Below are 14,413 nucleotides of genomic sequence, written 5' to 3' on the forward strand. Positions count from 1 at the left end.
CTTCATTACAATAATTTAGAAACTTAAGATTAAAATTCTAAATATTCCTGTTTACTTACACTTAATTCTTGTAAAATATCTATAAATGCATTGAAAAACATCAGATTTCTCATGCTCTACCTGTTCATTCAACTTAAAATTACTTTTACTTTGCTAGGATTTCTAGATCAAATAATTTATTTTCCTTAAGTAGTCAGAGAAGCACCAGCCACTAATTAAAACTACTTAATGGTTTTCTGTAACATTAGAAAAAATGTGCTACAAATAACTGTATTTTCCTTTCCCATTTAAAGCACTTTTCATGGAGGAAAGTGATCAAACTGACAACAAGTAGAAAGAGCCAAAGTGGAAGTTCTGTGACCATAGATCTAGAAATAAGGTAGGTGTTTTCACTTGTTCTTGCTGAGCAGCAAAGAGGGTGGCAGTCATTCAGGTGCCTGTAAGCAGTCATGAAGAAACCAAAGGCTGCCAGTGAATGACTGGTTCTTTTGCAATACAAGTGAAGGAAGGAGAGCTCTGCCTCTCTTCTGAGGCCAAGAACCTGTGGTCCCAGTTGCTCAGTGTCTAGGCCTACATCAATGCCTAAACAGAAAGTCAACCACTGAACAAATGTTAATTTACGCACGGCCCAGGTTTCATACTCTCCCAACTATTTAACCTCAGAAGATTTTATTAGTATATCTAAGACTAACAATGGGCTTCAATGAAGAGCAGTGATTGTCCTTATGAGGATGTCTTGATTGCTGCTTTAAGTGTAAAAAGAGCTCTGGGTATCACATATTCTGCTGGCACAATCTCAGTTAAATGAAACCCATTACAGAATCGTGAGTCATTATGTTTCATTTCATGGTGAAAATAGATGGAACGTTTTGAGTTGTATGTATAGGACAATTTTCCTCGTGTATCAGGAATACAGGAAATCTAAATAATTCATTATTTTAGGCATTTTTTTATTATTATAGAATTTTTTTTTCTTTTTAAGATAAATCATGTACTGACTTTGTAATATCAAATAATGAAAAGAAGAAGAAAGCCTTCCAAGATATAAACATCACTAAAAAAAACCAAACCAAAACAAACAAACAAACAAACAAACTGAAACAGAAATCCCTTTGGTTGTATATTTAAACTATGCAATTACACCATTAGCTTATTTTGATGGTTATTTCTTGGAAGACTGTAATACAGATACTGTGGATATAATATTACAGGATCTAGAGATGTTTAGTAATATGTTTTTTAGTCAATACATTTAAGAAAATAAAATCAACACAACAAGAATAATGTTTCGGGTATTGCAATTCACAATGCAGGAAAGTGCAGTGTGCTTTCAGAGCATGGAGGACACTTTTTCTCTGGGAGAAACAACAGATTTAATCACCCTGCAAATGGACAGCTGCATTTTGTCTCACTTGGCTTAACTGGTGAGGGCAAGAAAAGTTACACCTTTACAGCACTGATCATCAGAGTAGGGGGAATCAGAAACTGTCTCTTTGCAGTGATGGGTAACAGTAATAATCAGCTTCCCTCTTCTGTCTGTTACTGGACTGCAGAGAAGAGCCTGCTCTGATGGAGGCTACTTCCCAGAGACTTTGTCATTTACTATTGTTAAGATAGAATGAGTGAAACATATTCCTTTTTTTTTTTTTCTTTTTTTTTCCAGTTTAAAAAATAAGATGCACTTCTGTAATTTTTTTCCAGGTAGGTGTCACTCCAGAATCTGTCTGCCAGAAAAGAAGAGGAAGAAAACTCCCCAGCCAGGCTCCAGACTCAGCTGGGTGGCAATGTGGAACAGTGGATGCGACAACACTTGGTAAGTAAACATCTTGGGCCAAATCCCAGAGGCTCAGTGTGGACACGACATGTAATATAAATATGGTTCCAATATTATAGAATCACTTCACTCCTTCTATACACAATCTCCCCTCAAAACTTCCCAGCCATTTTTGTTTCACAGTGGTATCACAAAACAGCTAGACTTTGCAACAAAGCCACAACAACCATATTGCCTTTAAAATACACATGCAAAAGCCTATGGAATCTTAGGTGTGTAGTATTCTCTAACAGGGATAGCAAGAAACAACCAAAGCAGCTAACATTTAAAGAAAATTCTTGGCATAATAAAAAAAAAAAAAACACAACAAACATTAAAAGAGCAACAGAATATTTTAAATGCAGTATTTTCTCACTTTACTTCTTTGTAGTACTATTTCTAAAAGCATTTAGAAAAATATCTACACTTAGATTGAGGTGGCCATCAGACTAACACCCTACCAGGTCTGTATGAACCAGAACTTCCTTGACTGCATGGACGTGTAATACTGTTTTATTTTCACTGTCTACTTCAGTCCATCATGCTGTGAAAATAGCAAACGGACTGAAATAGATTTAGTAAAAAAATGGAAAAAGCCAAAGAAAATCATATGAGTAAACTTTGTAGTAAAAATCCATTCCAGTAAGTTCTGGACTGTCTACTGATATCTTAAATAATGAGAAAATGTTGAGCACAAATTACTATTTTGTTATATATATAAAACTATTGCAAGTTACTGTGCTTTAGCAGCAGTTCAGAAGGAAAAGCAAAAAATCTTAGACAAGTTTCAGAGATTATATTATCTAAACTGATAGCTCCCAAATTTGATTTTATAAAAGGAGAAGCTATGTCTTGCAGTACAAATGGAGTGTTTTGGACTGCAGGCATAATGTCTGCATCTGGACGGTAAGGAAACAGAAGCTGTCTCAGAAAAAAATTGGATCAGTGTGATTTGGGTAATTTATTGCTGATGTTCCTTCTGTTTAGCATATTTGTGAATAAAGATAAGTTTAAGATTGGTCTTCAATGCATTCCTATGTAAGCACCATCACACAGACTCACTGCTACTGTGGTATAAATTTTAGACTGGTGTTATGAAGGGTTGTACTTGACATAAGCTCTCTACTTAGTAATGAATGTGTGCAGGATTGGGATCTTCCAAAGCCAAATAAATATTTAAAAATAATGTCTTTATCTTAAAAAAAACATGTAGAATATTGATTTTACATACAGAATAGAACGATTTTCATCACATCTGCATATGTTTGCAAAATCAGGAATTAAAAATACATCTGCTGAGAATCACTTTTCTGAATTTCTTGGCAGTAATTCACTGTTAAAATATTTTCTTTACATGGAATTTACTAATGTTGCTCTTTACAGCTTACCATTTCACTGACAGTTTTTTTCCAGACAGGCTTCCTGCTAGCAGAGGAGGAGACTTAAGTAAATGCTAACCGTAGAGCATTAATTTACTATATTATTGTGACTGTACTCAGCAAATGTCAGGATTAAAACTGGAAGTTTTAATCACTTCCATTTTAGAGAAGCCTAAGCAACTCACTGATGACTAATTATTAATATCTCACAGCTTTGAGTTTCTCACACATGTCCACATTATCATATAAAATATTGCCCCAAAATTCTTGCTTTTTTTCATCAATTTTATTCAGACAAGAAAAGCAGTTCCTCATTTGTTTCCACTTTGTGACTTCACAAGTGTATTCCACATTGCTGTTCTTTTTGTTTGCCTCCTCTTGCTTTTCCGGGTTCATGTCTTTTTGAAGAAACATTGATTTAATAATTAGAAATCACCATTTTTATTATGTTATGATAAAGATCTGTGTGGGAAAGCTGATTTTTAAAGACACGCCAGTGTCTTTAGATGGAGATAAATGTCTTTTGCTAAATTCAGACTGAAGATAGCAGTATTGCAAATATATAAGTAATATAAATAATTATTGGAGTGTAGAACCTATATTTCTGTGTTTTCCTATTGGTTATTTGGACTACTAGATAATAAGCAAGATAGGACTCTTCACTCTTCAGGTTTTGGTAACCTGCCACTTTCTGAGCACCCACACCTACTATATACTTGCTTTTCATAACTGAGATGTTCCCCCAGGTACCTTTTAAATATTTTAACCTATAAAATTGACCTATAAATACATTTTATATATTTTTTAATACATAAAAATCATTATGTAGGCAGTATGACTTTTACCCAACCATGAGATTCTGGTTTTACCCCATGTCATTTATGCTAAGAAACATAAAGTTGCAAGTTCATGGCTTCTGTACTCAATGAGACATGACAATTCAGATGTTTAGGTTTCTTCCTCACCATCTGGAGAATATTCTGCTTCCTAGTATCATCCCTGAGTATCATTGCAACAGTTTTAGATCTTAGGAAATTCTCTCCTATCCCTTCCTATAGCAAATGAGGGCTTCTGACCTTCATTTGGGGCAATTAATAGGCTCAGGACTCTGCCATGCAGGTGTTCACAGAATGGATGTCCCAATAAGATGTCTGGCCTGCTCTGTCTTCAACAATTTTGGTTTCCCAATGAGATCCAAATTTTTCTTGTGTTCTTTGTGCTGATGCCTCTTACCTTAAGCAAAATTTGGATGGTGGCTCAACAATGGCATTTACAGATTTCAGCACTGGAAATGAATCCAGGAACTGAAGGCACAAGTGACACTGGGCAGTATATAAAGTTCCTCATTTTTATTAATTTTTTTCTTGTCTGAAACACTTATTGTTTCTGTCTGCTTATGCCCCAATTGTTCTTCGTGTCTATTCCCAGATAGGCTGCATTTTTAAAAGTGTTTGGAGCACTGAACATCTGATTCTTCCATAAGAGCTGGCTAGGAGGATTGTAAGCATATCAATATCGCCAAACCAGTGTCCAAAAGTAATGAGTCAGACAATCTAATCTTGAGAAATCTTTAAAACTGTGGAAGTAAACCAAATAGTTTTCATTTATTTTAGTTGCTTCTGGAGTCATAGGAAGTCTACAAGTTTTGCAAATTCTGTAAGGTTACATGACTGGAGAAGCTGAGGCTTTAAGGAAACTATCCCCAAGCTTGGATTCCACAGTGAGAGAGCAACACTTCTGCACCTTCCAATACAGTTACCTTAACTATCTATTCTGCTTCATCTGGTGAGTGAGCAAATGAACACCTTTGAATTTAAAAGCAATCATCAGAAATTGTGCCTATGTGGAAATCAAGTCAGCTTCTGCTGAGCATAAGACAAATGCTTATACTTCAAGGAGCAAGTGCTAGTATATCATGCTGGCTATCCAGTCTGAAAGAAGTGTTAATAAAAAGGTCAGAGTATATAAAAAGATCATAGTAATACAAATCAAAGAAGGCAAGGAAAGACCTGACAAGACCTCTTATCATAGAAGGCAAGTGAAACGGGACAGATAAGTAAAAGCACATTGAAAAGCACTGTATTTCAACCAAATTTTTAACCTCAGGGCAATTACTTCATACTTTTCTATAAAGAGCTGGAATATAGATGGATATACATAAATAATAAAAATATTTATTATTTGGAAGAGAGATATTTCCATATATTGAAGACCTCAATATCCCTTTCACCAAAGCAATAGAAGGTTTCATACTGCATTAAGTGCCTTGACAATTTTGAAATATGCAAATCTGATTACAGTTTATACACAAATATAATGAACTAAATATATCAGAACTAGTATCATGCATGCAAAACTCATAGGAGAACTGTCTTCTAGATTGAAAGATTAAATTACTTTGACAGCATGTTGATAAATACACTAAAGCTCTACTAGTACTTATGGAAGTCTACCATTATGAAAGTATAGGACTTTCGGTTATCTATATATGCACAATTTTTTTCATGATTTAGCATTGAATCATAGAATGGCTAGGGTTTAACCTAAAAATCTCCTGTAAGACACATGAAACACAGTCAGAATATTTGCCTTTCCTGCTGAATAAATGAAAAGAAAGGTTACTTTTTTCAGTGATGACCAGTGATAGGACAAGGGTCAATGGATGCAAACTGGAGCATAGGAGGTTCCATGTGAATATCAGGAAGAACTTCTTTACTGTGAGAGTGACAGAGCACTGGAACAGGCTGCCCAGAGAGGTTGTGGAGTCTCCTTCACTGGAGACATTCAAAACCCACCTGGACAAGTTCCTGTGTGATGTACTCTAGGTGACCCTGCTCTGGCAGGTGGGTTGGACTAGATGATCTTTCGAGGTCCCTTCCAACCCCTAGGATTCTGTGATTTTGTGATTCCGTGATTACTAGCATTTCATTTTATATGTCTGTAATTATATTCAGGAACACTTCCAAGGCATATATTTGTCTTTGTAGATTTAACTCATAGATTAGCAGCAATGTAGACTCTGGAAAACCTGTGCAGGTTCTTGGTCAGGCTGTTTATGAAGACAAGCACAGACAAATAAAATCCTCTGAACACATTTTATAAAATTCACAGATGTAGGGTGGCACACAATCACAGCATCTGAGAGAATTAATGAACACAACTTTATAGACTGTATAGAAGAATCAGTTTTCTTTATGGCTCTGGAGTGGATACTCACAAGACCACACAACTCAGGATATAGCTCATTTTTAACACAAAATTCAGCCTAAAACAAGGTCCTGGATTCCTTAAGTAATGTTTCTAGGTCTTCAGCAATTACTCTCATTATAAAATGAAGGTAACATTAATTCAATATTTTGTCATGTTGGACATACTGGATATATTGATCAAACCTTCTAAATATGAAGTTAGATTTGCAAATTTTGAATATTTTTTTTCCCCAGTGGTGAAAAAAACTGGCCCAGAACAGACCAAGAAGCAGTTTAATCTGTACCTTTGGATTTCTTAATATAAATCTGGTCTATCATGAAAAATTAATGTGTTTATGGCATTGTGGGTCCATATCATTATCACTCAAGGATTTTGGCATCAAATATGCTTAGTTTGAGAATAAAGTTTTTTTAGTTGGTTGTTTTTTTGTTTTTGTTCCTTGATTGGTTGGGCTTTTCATTTTCTTTTCTTTTCTTTTCTTTTCTTTTCTTTTCTTTTCTTTTCTTTTCTTTTCTTTTCTTTTCTTTTCTTTTCTTCTTTTCTTTTTTCTTTTCTTTTCTTTTCTTTTCTTTTCTTTTCTTTTCTTTTCTTTTCTTTTCTTTTCTTTTCTTTTCTTTTCTTTTCTTTTCTTTTCTTTTCTTTTCTTTTTTCTTTTCTTTTCTTTTCTTTTTTCCTTTCCTTTCCTTTCCTTTCCTTTCCTTTCCTTTCCTTTCCTTTCCTTTCCTTTCCTTTCCTTTCCTTTCCTTTCCTTTCCTTTCCTTTCCTTTCCTTCCCTTCCCTTCCCTTTCCTTCTCTTCCCTTCCCTTTCTTTTTCCTTCCCTTCCCTTTCTTTTTCCTTCCCTTCCCTTCCCTTTCTTTTCCCTTCCCTTCCCTTCCCTTCCCTTCCCTTCCCTTCCCTTCCCTTCCCTTCCCTTCCCTTCCCTTCCCTTCCCTTCCCTTCCCTTCCCTTCCCTTCCCTTCCCTTCCCTTCTCTTCTCTTTTTTCTGACTACTTCCTCTGCATTCCTTAGAATCAAGCTAGATATTATAGGTTTGTTTTTTTTTTTTTCATGTGACTTATCATAGCTTGTTATAAATGTTCTGCAAAGCAAATTAGCTCCAAGCTACATCTGTGCAACACAAAATTCCAAATTAAGCTTCTATGGATGGCACCATCACCTTGTTTCCCTCAGCGGAATTGCACAGGTGTATTCAGCTGAAAGTTATTAAACAAATCTGTTGAGGATATAGAAGATAGAACAAAATTTGCAGCTTACTATTTCCTTGCTGTGTTGGCTCTGCAGGAGAGAAAGCTTATTTATATTACTGGCACAGGCAGTTATTACAAAATGCGTGGAGAAAGGAGATCTGCTGAATAACATGGTGTTTGTGAGGAGGAAAGGTTCATGCTAGAGCTACGCTTTATGGTCTTCAGTACTAATATTCTGCAATCACAAAGTCCTTCTTCCAACATGGTAGAACAGGGTCAGATGTCAACAAGAAAAATTGTTACAAATAAGAACTTTATAACCTTAGAGAGAGGTAATAAAATGTTTGTGACTTTCTCATTGACTGGATCTACAGAAAAAAAAGTGTGTAAGGCAGTTATAGATGACCTAGCTTTGGAGTGATCTCTAAGCAGTTATGCTCCAATTCTTACTTCAAAAGATAATTCAAAATCTTTTTTCATTACACTTTTAAGATTTTGTTGCTGTGATTCATTTGATCCTTGAAATTTCTGTATTTTTGCCATTGCTTAGTTCGTTTCCTTGGACAGATGGAATTCCTATTGTAGTTTATAGTTATGTTCATCGACTTTTGGCACATGCGAAAATCTTGAGAATGTTTAGTACACTCAGAATAGTAAAAAATAAATGTTATTAGGAGAAGGAAAAAACAATAAACCTAGAAAATATTTTGCTTTAAAATCTGTGTGACCTTACAATAAGGGCTTGGGGTGGTTCTTTTTCTTCCTGAACCATGTTTGATTCTTTTCAGCTAAAAAACTCACCCTGAACTCTTCTCTTTAAATTGAAAATTTATCAGAGTAAAACTGAAGGAAATGAGATTCTGAGAGCATGAGTGTCCTCCCATTCCCTCCAGCCCCCGCAGTAAGGTCAAATATTGAAACAGCAGTCTGTATCAAAATGTTTCTGTCTCAGAAAGACTCTGGTCATTATGAAGTTTTCTAGCTTTCTTTTGAATATTTAGAAAGGTACATAATGCAGCTGCAATTATGTCTAGAAAAAAATCAGCAGGAGAACTGAGTGTTATTTGAAATACCTAAATAAAAAATATGCTGGTCCAAAACTCTCACCTCACTTTATGTTCCTATAGGGCTTAGATGCTTACATATGTAAAACTTAATTCAAATTTATTATTGCATTGACATCTTCAGATAGATATAAAGTAGTTTTTAATAAAACCACTAAACTGAAGACCAATATTTATATAAAATTTTCAAACATGTTATTACAAAGAAATGTTATTGCTTTGAGATTCTTTCCAGTGAACAAAATATCTGACAATAAGCAGGTATTTACAAAACAAACTATCCTAAACTTAGCACAAAAGGAATCCAAGGAATTTTTGAATCATCTCTGTTGATCCCAAGTATATAAAACATAATGAGCTAACATGGCTTTATTTCACTCCCTGTTTGCTGGCTAATTAGTCTACAACAGAAACATGCATCTGTAGCTCTTTGCTTCATTGTCTTGAGACTTTCCATTACTTCGCCTAATTTCTGAAAGATTTTGTTTATCAGGATCAAAGTAGAGAGCAGCCAACTGGCTGGAAAGGAGTCCCATCTCTCACTGCAACATACAACTACTGTTACTTTGAAGAAAGACAGCATGTTCAAGATCTCTCTGTGTGAACACTAGCAAAAGACAATTGCTTTGGTGTCTAAAGGCTTTCAAGACCACCACTGTTCTAGGTTATTTGAAAATAAAAGAGGTGGTTTGTATACTTACTTACAATGTGATCTGTTGCCTTGTCAGAGTAGCAGCTTTTTTTTTCCCCTTCAGCTTCTTGAGGACCTCTGCAAACTACAGTTATCATTTAGTCTTATGTTTTACCATAGTGACCCATGTATTAATTGCACAACCACCTTTTTCCACCCACAAAAATTACATGCATTCCAAAAGGACTTCACAGCTAAGCATGTGAGATCTGATCCTGAGGTGCATAGATGAACTTTGGGTGTCTGTCACACAGAAAATCCTGCAGCTGGTCAGTCCACATCAGTGCTGGGTTCAGCTAGTGGCTGCTCCTGTGCAGCTTTAGGGGCACCTCTCTCTGATACGGCATGACTGAGGAGCAGAGTTTTTCTGGGTACATCTATGCTGCACCTGAGGCATGATTCTAGCCTAGAAAGCAATATCCCAAGTATGTCTAATATCTTAATTAAAGGCCCAGTAACATCTCTTCTGTGCAAGCCTGATGGATCAGGTAGAGTCAAGCAAAGATGTGCCCTACCCAGTAGCTGGTACAATGATTTATGCACTTCCTTGGCATAGAATAATTACTTAGTTTTTGAGCTTTAGCCAGTGACAAGAGCAGAAACCATATGGGTTATAGCTGTGCTTAAACTTTCTTTCTTCTTATAACATTATAAATTGTATGAATCTTTATTTCTCCCTTCTCTTCTGCTTATTTTGCTGTTATTCACCATTGACCTTATACACTTACATATACACACAGATCACTATTTTTATTACTATTTTTATTATTGTAATGTACAGATTATTATTTCACAAGTTTCCCAGTAATTTTCTTGGACTTCTATGTTGTTAAATGTGAGATTCCTAATGCATTTGCATTAAAGTTAATAATCCATTGAATTACTAGGTATGACACATTGGAAGTTCAGCTAATTCTCTGTCTCATTAAGCAGTGTAGGGAACACTATAATCATCCCACATTTCACTTATACAGTAAATTAATATTCTAAAAATTTTATCTAAGCTTACTTATCTTTCACAGATGTCTGCATTATGAGCTAGGAAGCAGTGTCTCGGTAAAATATCATGTTAATGATGTCTGCCTCAATACACCTTGCAGGAGAATATTTTTTTTTTACTTGTTTGATAATTATAACTTAGAAAACATCTCTTCTCTGTTTTTTTTCTAATTCCTTAAATTACAAGTAAAATGAACGCTACAGTCTCACTAGCAGTCCCTCTTGTAAATGTGTATCTGTGTGTGAGAGAGTGAGTAAATGTAAGGAGATAGCAAGAAACCTTAAATTCTGTTAATTTATATTTATTGCTATCTTTTATGGTTTCTAGAATATTTTGTATTGAAACTCTTTTAATGGAAAATTGGGCTCTTGACCAAAAAAATTTTTTCTCTTCACAAAAACTATGTGCATTCCATGGAAAACTGCTTTTGTTTTGATTAGTTTTCCTTAAAGACCAGAGGCCTGAAAACTAAATATTTTTATTTGGCTGTGGTCCTGTAGAGACACATGAAAGCATGAGTGAGGTTCTTTTGTCTCTGCTAGGGGCTGGACTCCCAGTCAGAACACTAGAATAATATTTCACAGTCAGGAGTCATCAGGAGGGGACACTGTGGTACTTAATGAAAAGACATTGACCAAATACAGATCTAGATTAATTAAAGTATTTTTCTTACTCCTAGTTATAAATCCCATGGACTATGAGCAGTACTTACAGTTGTAAAAAATTCAGACTTAAAAAAAATATAAAAATAATATGGACAGGTTAATACAAGCAAACAAACTAAACAATATAAACTCTTCTGAAAATATATATGTCTAGAGAACAGACAATTAAACCTATACTTAAAACTATGTTTATTGTAGACACCATTAATAATGACCAGTAAATCTTGGCCATATTGAGGCTGCCACAGTTAAGTTCCATAGTGACAAGCAGATATGAGAAGTGTTTGTCTTCTGCTGAACAGATGCTGACTTTGGTGAAATAATCCATTCCATTTGGGGTGTTAAACTTCATTGATAAAATGCAACATGCAAAGAAGACCAACAGATAAAGGCAAAATACAGACAAAAGGGAAACGTATGAGTTTCATTGCTCAATGTTGTTGATCTGCTCATGAAAACACATCTCATAGAGGACACTGTATCAGTTTGAATGCAATCTGTATGGTAAAGTGTATTTGCTGTGCATGAATCTTCTCTTTAAAATGGCCAATGTTTTATGGTTACACAACTGCTGTGTGTGCAGCAGTGTAAAAGACACTGTGCCGAGCCACATTTTTACATGAAATGTGGCAAACCCCTCACAGGTATGTGACTTATTCAATAGCTCCCTGCAAAGAATATGTCTCCATGAAGTCAACACGGGTTTTAACTGAGGAACTCTCTTTTCTTGCTTGTGCAACAAACGTAACCATCCACTTCTGATTATACCAGCTGGGAGGTAAATGACTAGAGTTGTTGAAGGATGGGTAGTTTCCAACAGCAAGAGTTGCCTCATTAAAATTTTGGAATTTTTTCCCCTTGAACATACAAAACTCTGTAAAATGCTTATTGGAAGAATTTTTGGATGCAGGACGAGGGACTTCAGAGGATGACTCTCAATACTCAATAGTCCAATAACTAAAATATTTTGGTTAAATGTTGTTAATGTTGTCACTGAACTCCTTTAACTTATGTGACAAAACCTGCCCTCCATGCACAAAGGACTGCAGAGGAGCACAGCAGCTGAGGGAACCCCAGTGCCTCCCTGTTCAGCTCCAGCTGGGCCTTCATAGGAAAATCTCATTCCCACAGCTTCAAAGGCACGACGGTGGAGGGGACTCCAATGCCCCAGTCAGAGACAGGAGATCCCACTCCAGCTCCAAGTCTCTCCTAGGGCAGCCCCAGTCCGTTGTGCCTTGGGGACAACCAGCACCTGCAGTCAGTGAGGAGGATCGCCCCAAAGGGGTACTGCCTGGGATTTCAGGGTTCCCTGTGGGATTAGCAGAAGAGCATTTGGGAACTGCACAGAACTTATTGTGAATGCTTAAGGGAGGCAATTAAGATGTGAAAAGGGATGGATTGACGTGGTTTGGGGAGTTACAAGTGAAAAAAACTGGTTGGATGGCTGGGCCCAGAGAGTTGTGGTAAACGGGGTCAAACCTAGTTGGCAGCCGGTCACCAGTGGTTTCCCTCAGGGCTCAATTCTGGGGCCAGTCTTGTTCAATATCTTTATCAGTTATCCGGATGAGGGGATTTGGTGACCCTCATTAAGTTTGCAGACTACAGCAAATTGGGTGGAAGTGTTGATCTGCTAAAGGGTAGGAAGGCTCTACAGAGGGATCTGGAGAGGCTGGATTGATGGGCCAAGGCCAATTGCATGAGGTTCAATAAGGCCAAGTGCCGGGTCCTGCATTTCGGTCACAACAACTCCAGCCAAAGCTACAGGTTTGGGGAAGAGTGGCTGGAAAGCTGCCCAGCAGAAAAGGAGCTGGGGGTGCTGTTTGACAGCCAGATGAACATGAGCCAGCAATGTGCCCAGGTGGCCAAGAAGGCGAACAGCATCCTGGCCTGTATCAGGAATAGCACAGCCAGCAGGAGTAGGGAAGTGATCATGCCTCTGTACTCGGCACTGGTGAGGCTCTATCTCAAGTACTGGGTTTAGTTCTGGGTCCCTCACTACAGGAATGACATTGAGGTAGTGGAGTGTGTCCAGAGGAGAGCTACCAAGCTGGTGAAGGGTCTAGAGAACAAATCATATGAGAGAACTGGGGTTGTTTAGTTTGGAGAATAGGAGGCTGAGGGGAGATCCCATTGCCCTCTATAACTATCTGAAAGGAGGTTGTAGGGAGGGGAGTGTCGGCCTCTTCTCCCAAGTAAATAAAGACAGGACTAGAGGAAATAGCTTGAAGTTGCAGCAGGGGAGGTTCAGATTGGATATTAGAAAGAATTTTTATACTGAATGAGTGGTCAGGTACTGGAACAGCCTGCCCAAGGAGGTGGGTGAGTCACCATACTTGGAGGTATTCAAGAAACATGTAGATGTAGCCCTTCAAGGCATGCTCTAATGGCTGAGGTTGTGGGGGGCAGGGGGGTTTGTGAGTGTTTTATGGTGGAGTGTGTGTGGTTGATTGTGCTTGTTTGGGGTTTTTTTATGTGTTGATGGTTGGACTTGGTGATCTCAGAGGTCCTTTCCAACCATGATGATTCTGTGAAATTTTCATTTTACTTATTCTCCTTCAATGTGAGCCTTCAATGCCCTGTAATCTACTTCCATTCAATCAAGGTATAAAAATCCAGATTTGTGCCTCCTAGAATTAATTTTTTATCCAGTGGTCGATCCTTATTGCCTTAGTAATGACTGCCTACATGAAAATGGTTTTCAACTTGTGATCCATGGATCCCTGTATCCATGGTCAGGTACTGAAAGATCTGACAACTAAGAAAACCAAATGTATAGTCTGCAGGTTTAAATAATATGAATCTCAGCCCACATCTCTATTAGAAGAGCCATGATAAGTCCAAAACTGGCAGATAAAGATCAAGAAAACATTTAACAATCAACAGGGGAGGGCAGTTTAAATAGGCAACTCAGCCCACAGTCTGAATCACTTTCTGGGGGCATCTATCTCTTTCCATCAATACTGAAGGGAACTTTGGTTGAGTAGGCTTCTGGTGCAGATATCTTAACTGAGCACCTGAAATTAGGTGAGCTGAATAAAGAACTACGCTTCTATGGGGACTTTATGGTACTTTCTCATTAACTCAGGATAAACCTCAGTTTCTTAAAATACTTTCCACAACTTCAAAATGGCTCTTCCTATAACTTTCTGTTTTACTCAGCAAAGGTAATTAAGAGCCATATGACATATCTGAAATATCAAAATATCTTGGTTCTCATAGTTGCTCACAGGGAATAAAAAAAATTAATTTCAGATTTATTTTCCAAAAACATTTGACTTTGGTGGAAAAAGATACATTAATAAGCCAATATTGTACAAGTCTCTTGGTCAATAGCCTGGATTGTGTTGCAGACCAAGACTAAGGAATAGTAGGTAACACAATTGTGTTAGTGCTTTATAGGAAG

General features: G+C 36.9%; 1 long non-coding RNA gene across 1 annotated transcript in view; it reads left to right on the forward strand.

The window, feature by feature from the left end:
* Window positions 1–263: 263 nt before the first annotated feature.
* Window positions 264–14,413, forward strand: part of LOC127390703 (uncharacterized) — a 34,419-nt gene continuing 20,269 nt past the window's right edge. Inside the window, exons 1-2 of the long non-coding RNA XR_007890916.1 lie at window positions 264–379; window positions 1,702–1,813. This is a non-coding gene — a long non-coding RNA (uncharacterized LOC127390703). The remainder of the gene's footprint in view (window positions 380–1,701; window positions 1,814–14,413) is intronic.

The sequence above is a fragment of the Apus apus genome, chromosome 1 (assembly GCF_020740795.1).
Source record: "Apus apus isolate bApuApu2 chromosome 1, bApuApu2.pri.cur, whole genome shotgun sequence".
Taxonomy (NCBI): Eukaryota; Metazoa; Chordata; class Aves; order Apodiformes; family Apodidae; genus Apus; species Apus apus.